At 49.1% G+C, this 20573-nt stretch overlaps 1 protein-coding gene across 1 annotated transcript in view; it reads right to left on the bottom strand.

Moving 5' to 3' along the window:
* USP2 (ubiquitin specific peptidase 2) overlaps window positions 1–5130 on the bottom strand; it is a 29093-nt gene extending 23963 nt beyond the window's left edge. Inside the window, exon 1 of the mRNA XM_059707632.1 lies at window positions 4976–5130. The gene's annotated coding sequence lies outside the window, so the exon portion shown is untranslated. The remainder of the gene's footprint in view (window positions 1–4975) is intronic.
* Window positions 5131–20573: the final 15443 nt, after the last annotated feature.

Raw genomic sequence — 20573 nt, 5'->3', positions numbered from 1 at the left:
CCTCCTCCGGGCCCTCTCCTCTCCCTGCTCGGCTCCTCACTCTGCTGTTTCCCCCTCTTGGGAGGGGCGGCAACGTTCTCTGTACAGAGCATGCAGCCTCCTGATAGGACAGGTGAGCCAAGCACCATCCCCCCTGCCCCCCAACAGGTACTGCCCCGCTCGGGCCAGGGGCTGTGCTGAGCACTGCACACGCAGCCTCAGCGCCAGCACTCAGCCTCGCCACACGCCTTCAGACGTGTCCCCACATCTCGGCGCAGTGCTGAGCTTGAATTCTTTTGGAAGAATAAATGCCTTGCTCTGGCCGCAGTGACTCAGTTGGCTGGGTGTTGTCTGATGGCACCAGAAAGTCACTGGTTTGATTCCTGGTCAGGGCACATGTCTGGGCTGCGGCTCAATCCCCAGTGGGGGCAGTGCAGGAGGCAGTGATCAATGATTCTCTCATCATTGTTTCTCTCACATCGATGTTCCTTTCTCTCTCTCTCTAAAAATAATAATAATAATAATGAATAAATGCCACAAACATCATTTGAAGATTTAATTTTTTACATTAAATTGAAATTAAAAGTCTTTTTATTCAAAAATTTAAAAATAAATACACAGGAAATATAAAGAATGGCGCATTCGAATGAAGCAGCCATATTCCTGGAGTTACTAAAGCCTAACCCTTCCCTGATGCCCCTGGAAGCCTGCGGTGGCCTCGTCTCCTCCCCAGGAGTAGGTGCTGTTCGCCTGCTCCTGTGCAGTCACACGGGTCCCCAGGCCGCGCTGGGAGGAGGGGCAGAGGGGGGGATGTGCGTTCTGCCTGTCACAGCCGCCCTGACCTTGCCCCCACTTCACCTTGCCCTCTGCTCTCCCTGAGCTGGCCCAGGGTGGGGGGGCTCCAGGCGTCACTGTCTGGCCACAGCCTCCGGGGAGCAGCCCCTGAGTTTCCACTGCAGGGGAGTGACAGTCAGGTGCAACCTGAGCGCGCGAGGCTGATGGCAGCGCAGGGCTGATGGCAGCGAGATGGCTGGGAGGCCTTTTCCTGCAGCCCCCCCCCCCCCCGGGGCCAGCCCTGCCGCGGCCTTTGGCCGGCCCGTCAGGGACATGTGGCCGCCCACCCTCCCACCTTCCTGCCGCTGGCCTCACTCCCCAGAGCAGCCAGGCCAGATGAGTCAGGGGTGCAGAGGAAACCGAGCCCCCGGGGCAGCCAACCCCCTTGCAATCAGTCACTGTCATTTCCTGTTGCTCACGTGCAAGGTTCCCGAACCTGCCAGGCCAGGGGAGGACTTGCTCCCCAGGAATCCGGGGCACTCCTGGCATCCAGGTAGGGGGCAGGGAACGTCCTACATCCCAGCAGCCTTCCTGGCCCTGCTCTGCCCAGCTGTGCCCTGTTCTCTGGGGTGAAGGCATGCCAGCTCCCAGATGGAAAGCCCACGGCTGGGTCCCCAAGGCAGGCCTCCACAGGACCCAGGTTCGCCCCCTGCCAGGTGGCCAGGGCAGAGTCGTCAGAGCATCCCATGGCCACTGGCGAGGGCAGGAGGCCCTGCTGATGTGCTGACCCAAAAGGCAAAGTGGCCGAGAGGGGCCCTGTCTCCCCTCACCTCCCCCTGACCCTCCCTCCAGCTGTCTGGGCACTGGCTGGGCACCCGCGGGAGTGTGGGAACCTCAGGCTGCCCGGGCAGGTGTGGAGACGCAGGTGGAGTGGAGGCCTGGGGTGAGGATACCTGTGCTCACATCACCCAGGAGACCTGGGGGCTCCTCTCAGGGCCCAGGAGCCTCTGCCCGCCACTCCTCCCCGCCTGTCCCTGGCAGCTCTAGCTGTGAGGGGAGCAGCCAGGGACCCACCCGTAGTGCCTAATAGTTTTACAGGCCTTGACAGGGATCATGGAAGGGAATTTGGAGCCATTTCTGTCTCTCTGGCTCCCAGGAGGTGCCCAAGGATTGGGAGAGGGGTGGGGGAAGAGGTAAAATAAAGAGATTGAAGATGACAGCAAGAATCCTGACTGGCTGAAAAGAAGTGGGTGGGCCCAGGGGAGTATTCCCATTGGGTAATGCTTTGATTTGGGGTTGGGAGAGGGTAGGCATTGCTACAGGGCTAAGAAAAGGCACCGGAAATGGGCCCCCAGACAGAATTGAAACCCTGAAGTTCCCTCCCGCCACCTCTGCGGGGCGCTCTGCTCTCCCGGGCCTCCTCCCAGGGCGCACTTTCTCTCCCTCGCCCCTCCAGGACTCCATCCTGTCTTGTTCCTGACCTCCAGCCTCTGGTCTTGCCCACAGCACCCACCAGGCCTGGTGGCCGTTTCTCCGATGTTCCCCCAAACAGTCCAGGGCCCTCCATTCAGCATTTCCGTGAAGCTCAGATATTAAAGGGGCAGCTACTGACCTGTGTTGGGGGGCAATGGGCAGGATCTGGGGGCTCCCTTCCCCGGCTGGGCCGGAGCGCGTGGCGAGCCCTGGTGGCCCTGGAGTACGCCTCTGGGCTGGTAATCCGCGCTCAGGTTACTGACTGATATATATAGCATCTTATCTGACCTCACAGCCATGGCGAGCTAGCTCCACTCACTGCCTTCCAAGCCCAGGGGGAATTAAAGGGGCAGCGACAGGCTTCCCTTCAGGGGCTGCCCTGATGGGCTGGGCCAGACCAGGACTCCCAAGAGGACTCTCTGAATGGGGGACACTTGGAAGTGAAACTGAAGGGGGATTTCAGGTGGAACTGGAAAGGAGGCAGTAGGATGGGGATGGGATGGACGCAAAATATGCAGAAGCCGGTGCCAGTCACAGACTTAGAGGCAAGGAAGAAGCACAACACGGCCCGACTCCCGCGCTTCTGAGATGAAGACCTCAAGGTGACAGCCCCTCGTTCAAGGGCACAGATTCCGAGAGGCGAGGAGACTGGCGCCCAGACTTCCAGCCCAAACCCTTTTACAGCGAGCTCCCAGCCTGGGCTCGCAGCCCCGTTCCTTCCCTTCCAGTGGCTCTGAGACAGAGGGCAAGTCACGTAGGCTGTCGGAACCTCAGTTATTTAATCCACAAAACAGGAGTCATAGTCAGCATATAACAGACCTCCCAGTGCGAGGGTTAAATAAAACACACGGCAACATCCTGGCATAACCAGGGCCCCGGCACAACACGGACTGGCACGAGGTGGGCTGGGAGGCCGCCTCCTCCTGCAGCCCAGCTCCTGCGTGTCCCCTGGCCTTTGGCTAGCCTTGCCCATGGCCCTTGGCCCACGGCCTGGTCAGGGACAGGCACCCCAGCCTCCTAATGTGATAATATAATTATTATTCTGTTGAACACTTCCACTATCATCAGAGTTAGTGGTGGTATTTCTTCTTGTTGTTAATCCTCACCCGAGGATATTTTCCCATTGATTTTTAGAGAGAGTGGAAGGGAGGGGGAGAGACAGAGAGAGAGAAACATCGATGTGAGAGAAACACATCGATTGGTTGCCTCCTGCATGAGCCCTGCCCAGGGCCAGGGAGGGGCCTGCAACTGAGGTACATGCCCTTGACCGGAACTTATCCCGAGACCGTCAGTCCGAAGCTCTATCCACTGAGCCAACCTGGCTAGGGCTAACAGTCATCATAATAATGCCATATCTCCCAGGTGTGAGGGTTAAATAAAACACATGTCAATATCCTGGCACGGAGTAAGAGTTGGAGAGGTGGTCATTATCATTATAGTGAATAGTTCCACTATGGTTACAATTAGTGGTCGTATTCCAGCAGCACCTCCCAGGTGAGCCTTCTTAGGGAGAACAGGGCCCCTGTGCTGCCCCTCGGACACCCTGCCCTGGTGCTAGGAGGCGCCCGCGCTCCTGAGCTGGTCTGTGCCCGCACCGGCCGGGGCCAGGGCCAACGCGGCGTGCCATCCTCCCAGCGCTCCCGCCACCCACCGGAGGCGGCCAGGCCCACCGGGCGCCTTCCTCCTCTCCGGCGGCTCACTACCTGCGCGAGTGCTCCGTGTCCAAGGCCGCAGGGCTGGGCTGGGCAGGGCCACGGCGGAAGGAGCGGGTTCTTAAGCTCTCGGCCTCGGCTCAGTCTGTTTCTCGAAGGCTCTGCCTGCGAACTGGGAGTCCCCAGGCTGTGCCTCACCCTGTCGTGGCCGAGGCCCTGACTCAGCTGAGCCCTGGTGATGCACTTCAGAGGACGCCCTGGCCCCGCCGCATTCCAGGCCTGGTGACTACTCCTTTGGCAGCATCTGTCGCATCAAAGGAGTGCGGGTGCCCAACCAGCTCTCCTGCCCTCCACTGTACGGGGTCGACTTGGGGGACCTTCACACGCCATACCTGGGGAGGTGATCATCACCCCAGTCTGCAACTCAGCCCCATTCTATTTTTTTTTCTTATATTTTTATTGATTTCAGAGGAAGGGAGAGGGAGAGAGAAACGTCAATGATGAGAACCATTGATCAGCTGCCTCCTGCACGCCCCCTACTGGGGATCAAGCCCTCACCGGGAATCCAGCCGGTGACCTCCCGGTTCAGAGGTCGACGCTCACCCTCTGAGCCACAGGGCGGGGCTCAGCCCCATCCCAGAAGCAGCCGGGCGGGCAGCAGGTGGCCAGTCCTCAGAGACCAGCCGGACGGGTCGGCCGGGGCTTCCCTGGGCGGTGACTTGCCCTGGAGCACCCCTCCCCCCACCCGCCCCGGCTTCTGGTTCGGGATGGGGGAGAATCCTCCATCACTGCACTGCTGTCCCCCCCCCCCCCACTCCGCTGGGCACCCCCTCCCGGGAGCTGTACAGGAGGAGGGAGTCAGTGTCCAGGCGGCTCTCAGGCCACACACAGGGCACCGGGCACAGGGCACTGGGACCCCGACCCGCCAGAGCGCGCGTCCTGAGAACCACCGATCAGCACGCAGCCCCGCCCGCGCGGCAGCCGCTCTACCGGGTCTCCAGGGCCCGCTCCGCCCGGCGGTCCCGGGCGCTCCGCGCTCGGAGCCTCAGAGGCGCCGACCTCCGCCCCGGCCTCCCCGCCCGGCAGGTGGCACGTACCCGCGTCTGCTCCGAGGGTGGCCGCGCCGAGCCGGGCAAGAGCATGGGGCCGCGGGTGCCCCGGGCCGGTCCGAGCGCGGACAGCTCCCCGGCCTCCGCTCCGTCGCCTCCCGCACCTCCACCTCCCGCACCTCGGCCCGGGGCCGCGAGGACCTCCCCGGGCAATGGGCGCCACCCAGCGGGCAGCCGCCGCCTCGCGCCGGGCAGCGAAGCCCCGCCTCGCGCGTCACCGAGACGCCGCACGGCGATTGGCTGGGCCTATTGTGGCGTCATTAGCGCCCGCCTTGCTAGGGTCTCCCTGGCAACGCGTGGTACCGGGCCACGTGGAGGAAGAGCCCCAAGTTTGGAGGCGGAAGAGCACGAAGACCTAGACCGGAAGCGACCCCAGGGCAGGACGGTGGGTGGGCCGGGGCGCAGGAATAGGCAGGTGTGGGGGAGAGGAGGGGGGCGTGGGGAGGAGTGGGGGGCGTGGGGAGGAGTGGGGGGCGTGGGGAGGAGTGGGGGGCCGTGGGAGGAGTGGGGGGCCGAGAGGAAGAGGAGGAGGGGGGCCGTGGGGAGAGGCCCAGAGCTTGCACCCTGGGGCGTGTGTGTCACCTCTGTGGTCAGGGAGGAGGGCCTGCTCTTCAGCCCCCTTTCCCCTAAAAGACCCTCTGTCCGGTTCACTACCGTGAGAGCAGTGCCTGGTGCTGACTCCTCCAGTGCGTAAAGGAAGGGAGGTGCTGAGGCCACCGTAGGAAATCTGGTCTTCCAAGAAAAAGCGGAGGCGGAACTTGCATTTCGACCCTCCTCCTCTCCGGAGGGTGAGGAAACCCGCACAGCCAGGCCAAGGGGCGTCAAGACAAATCCAGGTTTTCCGTTTCCCTGGACCATCAAACCAAGCAAAGCGCAGCCCTCGGCCTTCCCCTAGGCCAGCGGTCGGCAAACTCCTTAGTCAACAGAGCCAACGATTGAAATTTCTTTTGAGCCAAATTTTTTAAACTTAAACTATATAGGTAGGCACATTGTTATTAACTTAATCAGGGGACTCCTAAGCTGGCCTTTGCTAAAAATGTCCTCAATCTGATTGAGGTACGTTTGCTGAGGTCGACCCCTTCCATCTCTCCCATCCACACTCGTCTTGTGTACTTGTTTCGTCCATCTCCTTTCCGAAAACCGACTTCTGCGCGTGGGCCACGAAGTTTCAATCGCACTGTACCACTGCCCTAGGCAACCAGGAGGAAGCCCAGCAGCCTTGGGTGGCTCCACCCGCTGGCAGGAGTGCCCAGGATCTGTTAGCTCCCTCTCCCATTCTCCACAGCTGGCATTTGTGTTCATTGCCACTCCTCCGAAGTCCCTGTGTTGTCTGTTTCCCGGACAAATTAGAGGAGAAAAATACTTAAATTTTTGCCTGCAATGAATTCAGATATGTATCTGAATTCATTCTTCCTTCTGCTCCAAGTAAGAAGGGGTGTGTCTCTTGTTGTTTCACACTAACCTTAAGGTTTGAGAATGTGGATCTCAGCCCTTTGTTTCCTTGGGGCCCTGATTAGATCACATTTTACAGGGGGTGACTGACCATGCCAGGCACTCTTCTAGGCTTTGAAGATACAGCAGTGAACAAAACAGGCAAAATCCTTGCATTCTAGTAGAAGCAGGACAATCATCAAATAAGTATACCCTCCAGTATGTTAGATGGTAGTGATAGCTATCCCCCGGGAGCGGAGAGGGAGGGGTTCAGTTGCAGTCAGTGATGGCCTCCAGGAGCAGGTGCCATTTAAATGACCTGACAGAGGCGAGGGGAGAACCATCTGGATGTCTTGGGGGAGAATGTTGAACACAGAAGGAATAGCACATGCAAAGGTCCTGCGGTGGAAGCATACTTGCCACTTTTGAGGATGAACCGCAAGGTTATTGTGGCTGGAGTGATGAGAGAGAGAGAGAGAGAGAGAGAGAGAGAGAGAGAGAGAGAGAGAGAGAGAGGAGGTCAGAGTTAAGGGAAGGACTTGCTGCATCCCACCGTGGCTCTAAGGCCATGTGACGATGTTTGAGAGAGAAGCATCACTTTGTCGCTCCACTTACTTATGCATCATTGGTTGACTCTTATATGTACCTTGACCGGCATTGGACCTGCAGCCTTGGTGTATGGGACAAGCTGTAACCGACTGAGCTTCCTGGCCAGGGCTGGGTGTATTTGAACGTAGAACCTCCAGGGTCTTCTGATGGGCTAGTTCCATGAAAGAAAGGGGGGGATTGTTGGCCTGATCATTGAGAGGGTGTAGGCTGTGGAGGAAGCAGGTTTGGGGGAGGGGAGGTCAGGAGCTTGGCTTAATATATGTAAGTCTTAGATGTCTATCAGTCATGTTAAGGTGTAAAGAAAGTGGCTGGATGTACAAGTTTGGCGAAATACAGGTTGAAGACATAAAATTGAGAGTCATCAGCTAATGGTTGTTATTTAAAGCCATGAGGTTAGACGAGATTCCCAGGAACAAGTATAAATAAAAAAAACATGCAAGGGCCTGGTTGGTGTGGCTCAGTGGATAGAGCGTTGGCCTGTGGACTGAAGGGTCCCAGGTTCGATTCCGGTCAAGGGCATGTACCTTGGTTGCAGGCACATCCCCAGTGGGGGGTGTGCAGGAGGCGCTGATCGATGTTTCTCTCTCATCAATGTTTGTAACTCTCTATCCCTCTCCCTTCCTCTCTGTAAAAATAAATAAATAAATAAAAATTAAAAAAACAAAGAAACATGCAAGGACGGAATCTTGGAGCTTTCCAACAGTCTATGATTTTATTTTATTCTTATACTAGAGGCCCAGTGCATGAAATTCATGCAATGGTAGGGTCCCTAGGCCTGGCCTGTGGTCAGTGCCATCTTCCCCAGCTGCCAGCAGCCGGCCCCACTCCCTGCTGCCACCCACCACCGGTTCCCCGTTCACCAGCAGGCGATTGGAGCCTGCTGGCTGGGAGTGAGGGGGTGGGGGAAGAACCAAAAGAACCAAAAGATTGGCCATCCTGCCCGCTTGCTGGCCCCGGCCCCTGCCACCAGTTGCCCTCTGTGTATGGGGTGACCGGCAGGGTGGGGGCCTTGGCCTGGTGCCACCCACATCTACCACCACCCACCCATCCCTGGCTCCCCATTCACCATTGGGTGATCGAAGCCTGTTGGCCGGGAGGAGGGACCAAGAGGTTGGCTATTTCTGCCCACTCATTGACCCTGCCCCCTGCCGACACCCACCCCTGGTTCCCTGTTCACCAGCGGGTGATCAGAGCCTACCTGCCGGGGGAAGGGACCGAGAGATTGGCTGGCAGGCCCTGATCAGGCAATTGGAGCCTGCGGGCTAGGGGCAGCTCCTGCATTGAGCATCTGCCCCCTGGTGGTCAGTGTGCGTCATATGACTGCTCATTCCATGGTTTGGTCAATTTGCATATTACCCTTTTATTATATAGGAATTTAAAAAAATATAGTTTTATTGGTTTCAGAGAGGAAGGGAGAGGGAGAGATAGAAACATCAAGTATGAGCTCAGAGAAACCAAGATGGCGGCATAGTTAACACCAGAAATTGCTGCATCCCACAACAAATTCAAAAATACAACTAAAAGACAAAACTGACATCATCCAGAACCACAGGAAGGCTGGCTGAGTGGAAATTCTACAACTAGAAGGAAAGAGAAAAGTACACTGAGACTCAGAGGAGGTGCAGAAGTGCAGAGGTACGGAGGAGCATGTGGAAACGGCTGGCAACTGCGACGCGGTTGTGTTTTTTTTTTTTTAATTTTTTTGTGAGAACATTAAGTTCTGCTCTCTTAGAATATTTCAATTATATAATACAGTGCTATCAACTATAGCCATCCATTTTTTTTATTGCTTAAAGTATTACAAAGGGTATTACATATGTATCCATTTTATCCCCCCGCCCTAGACAGTCCCCTAGCCTCCCCTATCCCCCAGTGTCTTATGTCCATTGGTTATGCTTATATGCATGCATACAAGTCCTTTAGTTGGTCTCTTACCCCCCTACCTCCTGCCCCCCAACCCTCCCCGGCCTTCCCGCTGCAGTTTGACAATCTGTTTGAGGCAGCTCTGCCTCTGTATCTATTATTGTTCAAAAGTTTATAATGGTCTCTATTGTCCATGAATGAGTGAGATCATGTGGTATTTTTCCTTTATTGACTGGCTTATTTCACTTAGCATAATGCTCTCCAGTTCCATCCATGACGTTGCAAATGGTAAGAGTTCCTTCCTTTTTACAGCAGCATAGTATTCCATCGTGTAGATGTACCACAGTTTTCTAATCCATTCATCTGCTGATGGGCACTTAGGCTGTTTCCAAATCTTAGCTATGGTGAATTGTGCTGCTATGAACATAGGGGTGCATATATCCTTTCTGATTGGTGTTTCTGGTTTCTTGGGATATATTCCTAGAAGTGGGATCACAGGGTCAAATGGGAGTTCCATTTTCAGTTTTTTAAGGAAACTCCATGCTGTCTTCCATAGTGGCTGCACCAGTCTGCATTCCCACCAGCAGTGCACAAGTGTTCCTTTTTCTCCACATCCTCTCCAGCACTTGTCGTTTGTTGATTTGTTGATGATAGCCAGTCTGACCGGTGTGAGATGGTACCTCATTGCTGTTTTGATTTGCATCTCTCGGATGATTAGTGACTTTGAGCATGTTTTCATATGTCTCTTGGCTTTCTGAATGTCCTCTTTTGAAAGGTGTCTATTTAGGTCCTTTGCCCATTTTTTGATTGGATTGTTTATCTTCCTTTTGTTAAGTTGTATGAGTTCCCTATAAATTTTGGAGATTAGGCCCTTATCAGATATGTCATTGGCAAATATGTTTTCCCACACAGTGGGTTTTCTCGTTGTTTTGTTGATGGTTTCTTTTGCTGTGCAGAAGCTTTTTATTTTGATGTAGTCCCATTTGTTCATTTTTTCTTTAGTTTTAAGTGCCCTAGGAGCTGTATCAGTGAAGAAATTGCTTCGGCATATGTCTGAGATTTTGTTGCCTTTGGATTCTTCTAGAATTTTTATGGTTTCCTGTCGTACATTTAAGTCCTTTATCCATTTTGAGTTTTTTTTGGGTATGGTGTAAGTTGGTGGTCTAGTTTCATTTTCTTGCATATATCTGTCCAATTTTCCCAACACCATTTATTGAAGAGACTATCTTGGCTCCATTGTATGTTCTTGCCTCCTTTGTCAAATATTAATTGAGCATATTGGTTCGGGCCGATTTCTGGGCTCTCTATTCTATTCCATTGATCTATATGCCTATTCTTGTGCCAGTACCAGGCAGTTTTGAGAACAGTGGCTTTGTAATACAACTTGATATCTGGTATTGAGATCCCACCTACTTTGTTCTTTTTCAGGATTGCTGCAGCTATTCGGGGTCTTTTTTTATTCCAGATGAATTTTTGGAAAGTTCGTTCTAGATCTCTGAAGTATGCCGTTGGTATTTTAATGGGAAGTGCGTTGAATTTATAGATTGCTTTGGGTAGTATGGACATTTTAATGATGTTGATTCTACCAATCCATGAACATGGTATGTTTTTCCATCTGTTTATGTCTTCCTCTATGTCTTTTTTCAACGATCTGTAGTTTTCTGAGTAGAGGTCTTTTACCTCTTTAGTTAAGTTTATTCCTAGGTAGCTTAATTTTTTTGGTGCAATGGTAAACGGGATTGTTTTTATAATCTCTCTTTCTTTTTTTTTTCATTTTATTATTTTTTTAATTTTATTATTATTATTTTTTTTTGCTTAAAGTATTACAAAGGGTATTACATATGTATCCATTTTATCCCCCCGCCCTAGACAGTCCCCTAGCCTCCCCTATCACCCAGTGTCTTATGTCCATTGGTTATGCTTATATGCATGCATACAAGTCCTTTAGTTGATCTCTTAACCCCCTACCTCCTGCCCCCCAACCCTCCGCGGCCTTCCCGCTGCAGTTTGACAATCTGTTTGAGGCAGCTCTGCCTCTGTATCTATTATTGTTCAAAAGTTTATAATGGTCTCTATTGTCCATGAATGAGTGAGATCATGTGGTACTTTTCCTTTATTGACTGGCTTATTTCACTTAGCATAATGCTCTCCAGTTCCATCCATGACGTTGCAAATGGTAAGAGTTCCTTCCTTTTTACAGCAGCATAGTATTCCATCGTGTAGATGTACCACAGTTTTCTAATCCATTCATCTACTGATGGGCACTTAGGCTGTTTCCAGATCTTAGCTATGGTGAATTGTGCTGCTGTGAACATAGGGGTGCATATACCCTTTCTGATTGGTGTTTCTGGTTTCTTGGGATATATTCCTAGAAGTGGGATCACAGGGTCAAATGGGAGTTCCATTTTCAGTTTTTTAAGGAAACTCCATACTGTCTTCCATAGTGGCTGTACCAGTCTGCATTCCCACCAGCAGTGCACAAGTGTTCCTTTTTCTCCACATCCTCTCCAGCACTTGTCGTTTGTTGATTTGTTGATGATAGCCAGTCTGACAGGTGTGAGGTGGTACCTCATTGCTGTTTTGATTTGCATCTCTCGGATGTATAATCTCTCTTTCTGAAAGTTCACTATTGGTGTATAGAAATGCCTCAGATTTCTTGGGGTTAATTTTGTATCCTGCTACATTGCCAAATTCATGTATTAAGTCTAGTAGCTTTTTGATGGAATCTCTAGGGTTTTGTATGCATAATATCATGTCATCTGCAAATAAGGACAGTTTTACTTCCTCTTTCCCAATTTGGATGCCTTTTATTTCTTCTTCTTGCCGAATTGCAATGGCTAACACTTCCAGTACTATGTTGAACAGGAGTGGTGAGAGGGGGCATCCCTGTCTTGTTCCTGTTCTTAGGGGAAATGGTGTTAGTTTTTGTCTGTTGAGTATGATGTTGGCTGTGGGCCTGTCATATATGGCTTTTATTATGTTGAGGTATGATCCTTCTACTCCCACCTTGCTGAGAGTTTTTATCAAAAATGGGTGTTGAATTTTGTCAAATGCTTTTTCTGCATCAATTGATATGACCATGTGGTTTTTTTCTTTCAGTTTGTTAATGTGATGTATCACGTTTATTGATTTGCGGATATTGTACCATCCTTGCATCCCTGGGATAAATCCTACTTGGTCATGGTGTATGATCTTTCTGATGTACTGCTGGATCTGATTTGCTAAGATTTTTTTTTTTAAGAGTATATTTTATTGATTTTTTAAAGAGAGGAAGGAGAGAGATAGAGAGTTAGAAACATCGATGAGAGAGAAACATCGATCAGCTGCCTCCTGCACATCTCCTACTGGGGATGTGCCCGCAACCCAGGTACATGCCCTTGACCGGAATCGAACCTGGGACCCTTCAGTCCGCAGGCCGATGCTCTATCCACTGAGCCAAACCGGTTTCGGCTGATTTGCTAAGATTTTGTTGAGGATTTTGGCATCTATGTTCATGAGGGATATTGGCCTGTAATTCTCTTTCATTGTGTTGTCTTTACCTGGTTTTGGTATTAGAGTGATGCTGGCTTCATAGAATGAGCTTGGAAGTGTTCCTTCCTCTTGAATTTTTTGTAGTAGTCTGAGGAGGATAGGTTTTAGTTCTTCCTTGAATGTTTGGTAAAACTCCCCTGTGAAGCCGTCTGGTCCTGGGCTTTTGTTTGATGGAAGCTTTTTGATGACTGCTTCAATTTCTTCCATAGTTATTGGCCTGTTGAGATTTTTAGATTCTTCCTGATTGAGTTTTGGAGTGTTGTATTTTTCTGGGAATTTGTCCATTTCCTCCAGGTTGTCTAGTTTGTTGGAGTAGAGCTGTCCATAGTATTTTTTAACAATCATTTGTATTTCTGTGGGGTCTGTTGTTATTTCACCTCTATCGTTTCTGATTTTGTTTATTTGGGTCCTCTCTCTCTGCTTCTTGGTGAGTCTGGCTAGAGGTTTGTCAATCTTGTTTATCCTTTCAAAGAACCAGCTCTTGGTTTCATTGATTTTCTGTATTGTTTTTTTGGTCTCTATGTCATTTATTTCTGCTCTAATCTTTATTATCTCCTTCCTTCTGCTCACTCTGGGGTTTTCTTGTTGCTCTCTTTCTAATTCTTTAAGTTGTAGAGTTAGATGATTTACTACCATTTTTTCTTGTTTTTTGAGATAGGCCTGTAGAGCTATAAACTTCCCTCTCAGGACTGCTTTCATTGTGTCCCATAGGTTTTGGATTGTTGTGTTTTCATTGTCATTAGTTTCCAGGATGTTTTTAATTTCTTCTTTGATCTCATTGGTAACCCAATTAATATTTAATAGCATGCTATTCAGCTTCCAGGTGTTTGAGTATTTTGGGTTGTTTTTATTGTAGTTTATTTCTAATATTATGCCATCGTGGTCTGCGAATACGCTTTTTATGATTTCAATCTTCTTGAATTTGGGGATACTTTGCTTGTGACCCAATATATGGTCTATTTTTGAATATGTCTTATGAGCATTTGAGTAGAATGTGTATTCCCTGGCTTTGGGGTGAAGTGTTCCTATTAAGTCCATCTGATCTAGTGAGTCAATTAGGATTGCTGTATCTTTGCTGATTGTTTGTTTAGAGGGCTTATCCAGTGCTGTCAGTGGTGTATTAAAGTCTCCTACTATGATTGTATTGTTGTCGATATCTCCCCTGATATCTTCCAGGAGTTTTTTTATGAATTTGGGTGCTCCTACATTGGGTGCATATATGTTTACCGGGGTTATATCTTCTTGTTGTATTGATCCCTTTAATATTATGAAGTGGCCTTCCTTATCTCTTGTTATGGCCTTCATTTTGAGGTCTATTTTGTCCGATATAAGTATTGCTACCCCAGCTTTCTTTTCCTTTCCATTTGCCTGAAAGATATTTTTCCATCCTTTCACTTTCAGTCTGTGTGAGTCCCTTCTAATGAGGTGGGTCTCTTGTAGACAGCAGATGTATGGGTCATGTTTTTTTATCCATTCAGCCACTCGATGTCTTTTGTTTGGAGCATTTAGTCCGTTTACGTTTAAAGTTATTATTGAAAGGTACTTGTTTGTAGCCATTTCTTTTTTTGTGTGGCTATTTTCTTTCTGAGCTTTTTATTTCTTATTTTTATACCAGTCCCTTTAGCATTCCTTGCATTGCTGGCTTGGTGGTGACAAACTCCCTTAGCTTTTTCTTTTGTCTGTGAAGCTTCTTATTTCCCCTTCAAGTTTGAATGATAGCCTTGCTGGATAGAGTATTCTTGGATTCAGTCCTTTGCTTTGCATCACTTTGTAAATTTCAGTCCATTCTTTTCTGGCCTGATGTGTTTCTGTTGAGAAATCATTTGACAGTCTAATGGGAGATCCCTTATATGTAACTTTCCTTCTCTCTCTTGCAGCCTGTAAGATTCTCTCTTTGTCCTGAACATTTGCCATGGTGATTATGATGTGTCTTGGTGTGGGTCTTTTCGGGTTCACCTTATTTGGGACTCTCTGGGCTTGTGTGACTTTTTTCTTCCCCACCTCAGGAAAGTTTTCTGATATTATTTCTTCGAGTAGGTTTTCTAATCCTTGTTCATCCTTCTGTTGTTCTGGTACTCCTATTATTCGTATGTTGTTTCGTTTCATGTTGTCCCAAAGCTCCCTTAGGCTCTCCTCCTGTCTTTAAATTTTTTTTTCCAATTGCAGTACATTTTGGGTGTGTTTTGCTTCCTTGTCTTCTAATTCACTAATTCGGTCCTCCGCTTCTCCTAGTCTACTGTTGATACTTTCAATGGAGTTTTTCATTGCAGCTATATCACTCTTCATTTCTTCTTGGGTCTTACTTAAGTTGTTGATTTTTTCATCTGTTTCTTCTAGCTTCTTCCATATGTTATCGATTTTTTCATCTGTTTCTTCTAGCTTCTTCCATATGTTATTGATTTTTTCATCTGTTTCTTCTTGCTTCTTGCAGAGGTTGTCGATTTTTTCCTCCATCTGGTTTATGCAATCTAGGACCCTTATTCTGAATTCTTTTTCTGTCATGTTGCATGCCTCTGTATTACTTAGCTGCTTTTCTGGAGAGTCCTCCTTCTCTTTCCTTTGGGGGTTTCTTTGTCTACCCATGTTTGATCTCACTGACATATCTAGACGTTGAGTCGTTCAGTGGTTGCTCCCTTGGTGGCAGTGACTCCTTGGTCTGTGGTTGCTCTTCGGGCGGTTGCGGTAGCAGCTGCTCTTCAGTTGGCAGCAGCTTCTCTGGTGGGTGCTGTTCACAGCTGTGGTGGCTCTTCTGGCTGGTGGGGCGAGGTTTCACGTACAGCTGCTGTTCCTCAGCAGAGGATGTGGTGCTCAGGAGGTTGCTGTTGCTTGGATCTGCTGCATTGATTTAAAGGCACAAAATACAACACAACAAGGCACCACGTACCAGGCACTATACACAAATATATTCATGATATTAATGACCCCAAATAAAGGTGACCACCTGAATTAAGAGAATTAGGGGATAAGGAAGAAGGAAGAGAAAAAGATAAAAGAGAAAAAAGAAAAGAAAAGTAGGGACCAAAAAAAGGAGTGCAAAAATGAAATTGGGAAAAAGGAGGGGGGAAAATAAAAGCGAGAAAAGAAAAGAAAAGAAAAAAAAAAGAGCGAAAAGAGAGAGTGAAAGAGGGGAAGAGACTTTTTATATGAGGAGAATACTCCTATAGAACAGCCATTAATCCCAACAAATTCCAGCAACAGCTCCCTGGATATGAATGCAAACTAGAAACAACCAATAATATAACGATGAAAATAGAATGGTGAACACTAATCCCAAAATAAAATAAAGAGAAAATAAAATGGCACTTTAAAAAATGGTAAAATGGTAGCAGTAATAATACTGGTTAAAAATAAGAAGGTAGTAATTAAAAGGGTAAAATCAGGTGATGGAAAAAGAAGAAAAGAAAAAAAAAGAACAGAAAAAAAAAATTGGTTTCTTAGTTAAAAAGTGAAAAAAGAAAAAAAAAATTGCAGTAGTGAAGGTCCTTCGTTTCTTCTATTCTTCAGTGTGGCTCGCCTTAGACCTTCCAGGTATTCAGGAGAGTGTTGAGTTTCCCTGCGATATACTGTTCCTCTGTGTTGTAAACCACAGTCCTTATTTTAAAGCATGCCGCATTTATTTCCCAGACTGCCTTATTTTGTGTTTAGCAAAGAGTCAGTTTGTGGGTCAGCCTCTGGGTGGCAGTGTTCTGGGGTTGGCCTCTGAGGCTATAGGGCCTCTCTGTCCAGTGGAAGTTCACTGCCCAGAGCTGACTGCGTAATAGTTAGTTACCGGTGCTATGTTGTTGCTGGGATTGAAAATCCCTCTATAGGCCAGACCCTGTTAACTCCCAGGGACTGATCAGGTTATCTTAATCCTTGATCTGGTACAGGGTGGAATCTGGGTGTGGCTGTGCTCCTTGCCTGGGGGCTGGGGGGAGGAGTCTCACTCTCCGGAGAGGATGGCTGCCCCAGTCCTGGGCTCAGGGGTGTCTCAGCACTCAATTCACTGCCACCTCTCCCGGCTCCCCATCTCTCCCCAGTCTCTCCCCAGATTCCACTCCTCCGCACACTCTCCCTCTCTTCAGCACAGGTGAGTGTCTGTATCCGAAATGTCCCATGAACAGGATTCAGTGAAAACAAACAAACAAACGCTGGCCGCAGAAACGGGGAAGGCTTGGTTTCTGTAAGCTTCTTCTCTTACCGGGACTGCATGGTCAGGTCAGCTCTTCAGGCTGCCCCCTTTAGGCTCAGTCCTCCGTGATCACAGAACCCAGCTCTCAATTCCCCCGGTGGCACCAGGAATCCCGCGGTTCTCCTCCCCCCCCCCCCGTCAGGGGCTGTGCCTGTCCCAAGGGACTCGGCTGTCTGACACGCGGTCTCCCTCCGACTCTCTGGGCTCAGAGGTCTGGCAAACTTTCCTGCCCAAATCCCTGGTTTTTTTACCTTTCCAGGGGAGTTCTGCTCTTCCCGGCTGCAAACCCTCTCACCAGCTGAGCAATTTCGCCAATTCTGTGTGAGTGTTACTAGTTTCAGCTGCTCACTCCATTTGCTCCGGGGCACGACCTGGGACGTGTCTGCCTATATCGCCGCCATCTTCCGTCCTTGACCTATTTTTGGATGAGAACTCAGGACATGGAGGCACATACAACTTTCATATGACGCAGATGATCTGGTGTCATTCTGTGTGCAGTGCGGTGTCGTAGGTGTTGGGAGGAGGTACATGGAAGAAGGGGCCACGAGACTCTGACCACTCACAGCTGCTAGTCTAAAAGCAGAGATAAGATCGCGGTTGTGTTTTTGAATCGGGAGGGAGTCACAAGCCCCCGACTGCTCTGAACTCCAGTTCCAGGTGAGTCTATGGGGACCCAGACTCATACAGGGAGAAACTGGACTGTCTGGCAGCAGGCAGAACTTGGAACTCGAGGGCAGCTTTCTCTCAAAGGTGCTTGCAGCGATTACTGGGACACTGAGACGCGGGGCCCCTTAGGGCAGGACTGAGGATCAGCCATAGCTTCTTGCTCCACCCTTTGATTCCCTGAGACCCCGCCCCACCCAGGCTGAGGCAGAGGCTTTTGCATATGAATGCCCTGGCCCTTTGCAATCTGAAAATTACCTAACAAACTGAAGGTGGGCCAGACAGATCCAGAACTTCCAAGAGAAGGCCCAAGGCCCCACAGCAGCTTGCACTGCTTCACAGCTGGGCCTCATTTGGGCACCTCCAAACCCCAAACAAGGAAGGGGAATCTGCAGATCTCCTCATAGCTCCTGCTGGGCAGCCTCAGGCAGAGGCTAAATTAGCACCTCCTTAGATCCAAGAGCCAGTGTACCCAGTGGTCAGAGTGGGACCATCCAATTACAACTCCTCAGATCCACAAGGGACACACTCAGGGGGCAGAGTCAGTGAGCACCAAAGCCCCACTGAAGCAAGTCTTGCCTCATAAGGGTATCTTCAGCACAGAAGTTCTCCCACCGTAGACACAGCTGACTCTCACAGCCAATTGGCCTGGAGGTCAATTCCTCCCAGTGATACCTACAACAATCAAGGCTTAACTACAGCAAGACTGTGCACAAAGCCCACAAAGGGGTGCACCAAGAGTGTCCACCTCAGGTAATTGGGGGGCTGAGCCACTGGGCCCTATAGGACACCTAGCACACAAAACCACTCTACCAACACAGGGAAGCATAAAAAATGTGGAGACAAAGAAACAGGTCACAAATGACAGAAATGGAGGAAAGCAAATGACTGGATATAGAGTTCAAAACCACACTTTTAAGGTTTTTCAAGAATTTTCTTGAAACTGCCGATAAATTTAGTAAGACCCTCAAAAAGTCTGGTGAGACCTCCGATAAATGTAGTGAGACCCTCAAGAAATCTAGTGAGAACCTCGAGGTTATGAAAAAGGACCAACTGGAAATTAAGCATACACTTACTGAAATAAAGGATATTATGCAGAGTTCCACCAGCAGACTAGAGGATCTCAAGAATCAACTCAAAGATTTGAAATGCGAAGAAGCAGAAAACACCCAACCAGAAAAGCAAAATGAAAAAGGAATCCAAAAATACAAAGTTAGTGTAAGGAGCCTCTGGGACAGCTTCAAGCGTACCAACATCTGAATTATGGGGGTGCCAGAAGAAGAGAGAGAGCAAGATATTGAAAACCTATTTGAAGAAATGACAGAAAACTTCCCCTACCTGGTGAAAGAAATAGACTTCCAAGTCCAGGAAGCGCAGAAAACCCCAAACAAAAGGAATCCAAAGAGGACCACACCAAGACACATCATAATTAAAATGCCAAGAGCAAAAGACCAAGAGAGAATCTTAAAAGCAGCAAGAGAAAGACAGTAAGTTACCTACAAGGGAGCACCCATACGACTGTCAGCTGATTTCTCAACAGAAACCATGCAGGCCAGAAGGGAGTGGCAAGAAATATTCAAAGTGATGAATACCAAGAACCTACAACCTAGATTACTTTACCCGGCAAAGCTATCATTCAGAATTGAACGCCAGATAAAGAGCTTCACAGATATAGAAAAGCTAAAGGAGTTCACCACCACCAAACCAGTATTATATGAAATGCTGAAAGGTATACTTTAAGAAGAGGAGGAAGAAGAAGAAGGTAAAGATAGAAATTATGAACAACAAATACACATCTATCAACAAGTGAATCTAAAAATCAAGTGAATCAATAATCTGATGAACAGAATAAACTGGTGATTATAATAGAATCAGGGGCATAGAAAGGGAGTGGACTGACTATTCTTGGGGGGGAAAGGGGTTTGGGGGATGCGGGAAGAGACTGGACAAAAATTGTGCACCTATGGATGAGGACAGTGCGGGGGGGGCGATGAGGGTGGAGTGGGGGGTGGGAACCGGGTGGAGGGGAGCTATGGGGGAAAAAAAGAGGAACAAATGTAATAATCTGAACAATAAAGATTTAATTAAAAAAAAAAAGAAACATCAAGGATGAGAGAGAATCATTGATCGGCTGCCTCCTACACCTTACACTGGGGATCCAGTCTGAAACCTGGGCATGTGCTCTGACCCAGAATTGAACCCTGACCTCCTGGTTCATAGGTCGACTGTCAACCACTGAGCCACACCAGCCGGGCCCAACAGTACATGCTTTTAGAAGTGAGCAGGAAGCACCAGAGAGACTGGCACAGCCAATGAAGTAGGGAAAAAACAAATCCAGGAGGAGGTGGTGGTATGTGGACACCAACAGCAGGAAACTTCCTAAGGAGGATCGGTGTGTCCCATGCTGCATGCCGGTGAAGGAGGAGGGTCTGAGAATTGATTTAGAAGGCTGTTGGTGACCCGACCTGGCAAGACTGGTTTGGGTGGAGTGATGGCGTGAAAGCTGGATGGTGGGTGAGTTCAAGAAAGAATGGGAGAGGGATGGATGATGAGAACTCTTCGGAGGAGTTTGTGGGAAAGGAAGGAGAGATGTTGGGTGGGAGCTAAAAGGAGAAGTGAGGTCAAGGATATTTTTTATTTTTAGTTATTTTTTATTTTTTTAAATATATATTTTTTATTGATTTCGTAGAGGAAGGGAGAGGGAGGGGGCTGGCTTGTGGAAACATAGTTGGGTTGTCAGGCTGCATCCAGGGCCCACTGGAGGTTGAAATCATGGTGTGGAAGTGTCTGCTCACCTGCCACGTGCACAGCTCCGCCTCAGGTTCAGAGTCCTGCATCTTTACAGCTGTCATTTCTACCGACTTTCCTTTAGACTTACAATAGTCCCAACTCTCCCCCTCCTCTTATTTGATTTATTTATTTATTTATTTATTTTTAAAAATATATTTTATTGATTTTTTACAGAGAGGAAGGGAGAGTGATAGAGAGTTAGAAACATCGATGAGAGAGAAACATCGATCAGCTGCCTCCTGCACATCTCCCACTGGGGATGTGCCCGCAGCCAAGGTACATGCCCTTGACTGGAATCGAACCTGGGACCCTTCAGTCTGCAGGCTGACGCTCTATCCACTGAGCCAAACCGGTTATGGCTGATTTATTTATTTTTGTTAATCCTCACCCGAGGATATTTTTCCATTGGCTTTTAGAGAGAGTGGAAGAGAGAGCGAAAGACCAAGAGAAATAGTGATGTGAGAGAAACACATGGATTGGCTGCCTCCTGCATGAACCCTGACCAGGGCCCAGGCCAGGGAGGATTCT

Source organism: Myotis daubentonii, chromosome 9 (assembly GCF_963259705.1).
Source record: "Myotis daubentonii chromosome 9, mMyoDau2.1, whole genome shotgun sequence".
Lineage (NCBI taxonomy): Eukaryota > Metazoa > Chordata > Mammalia > Chiroptera > Vespertilionidae > Myotis > Myotis daubentonii.
This window is presented reverse-complemented; position numbering and strand designations above follow the sequence as displayed.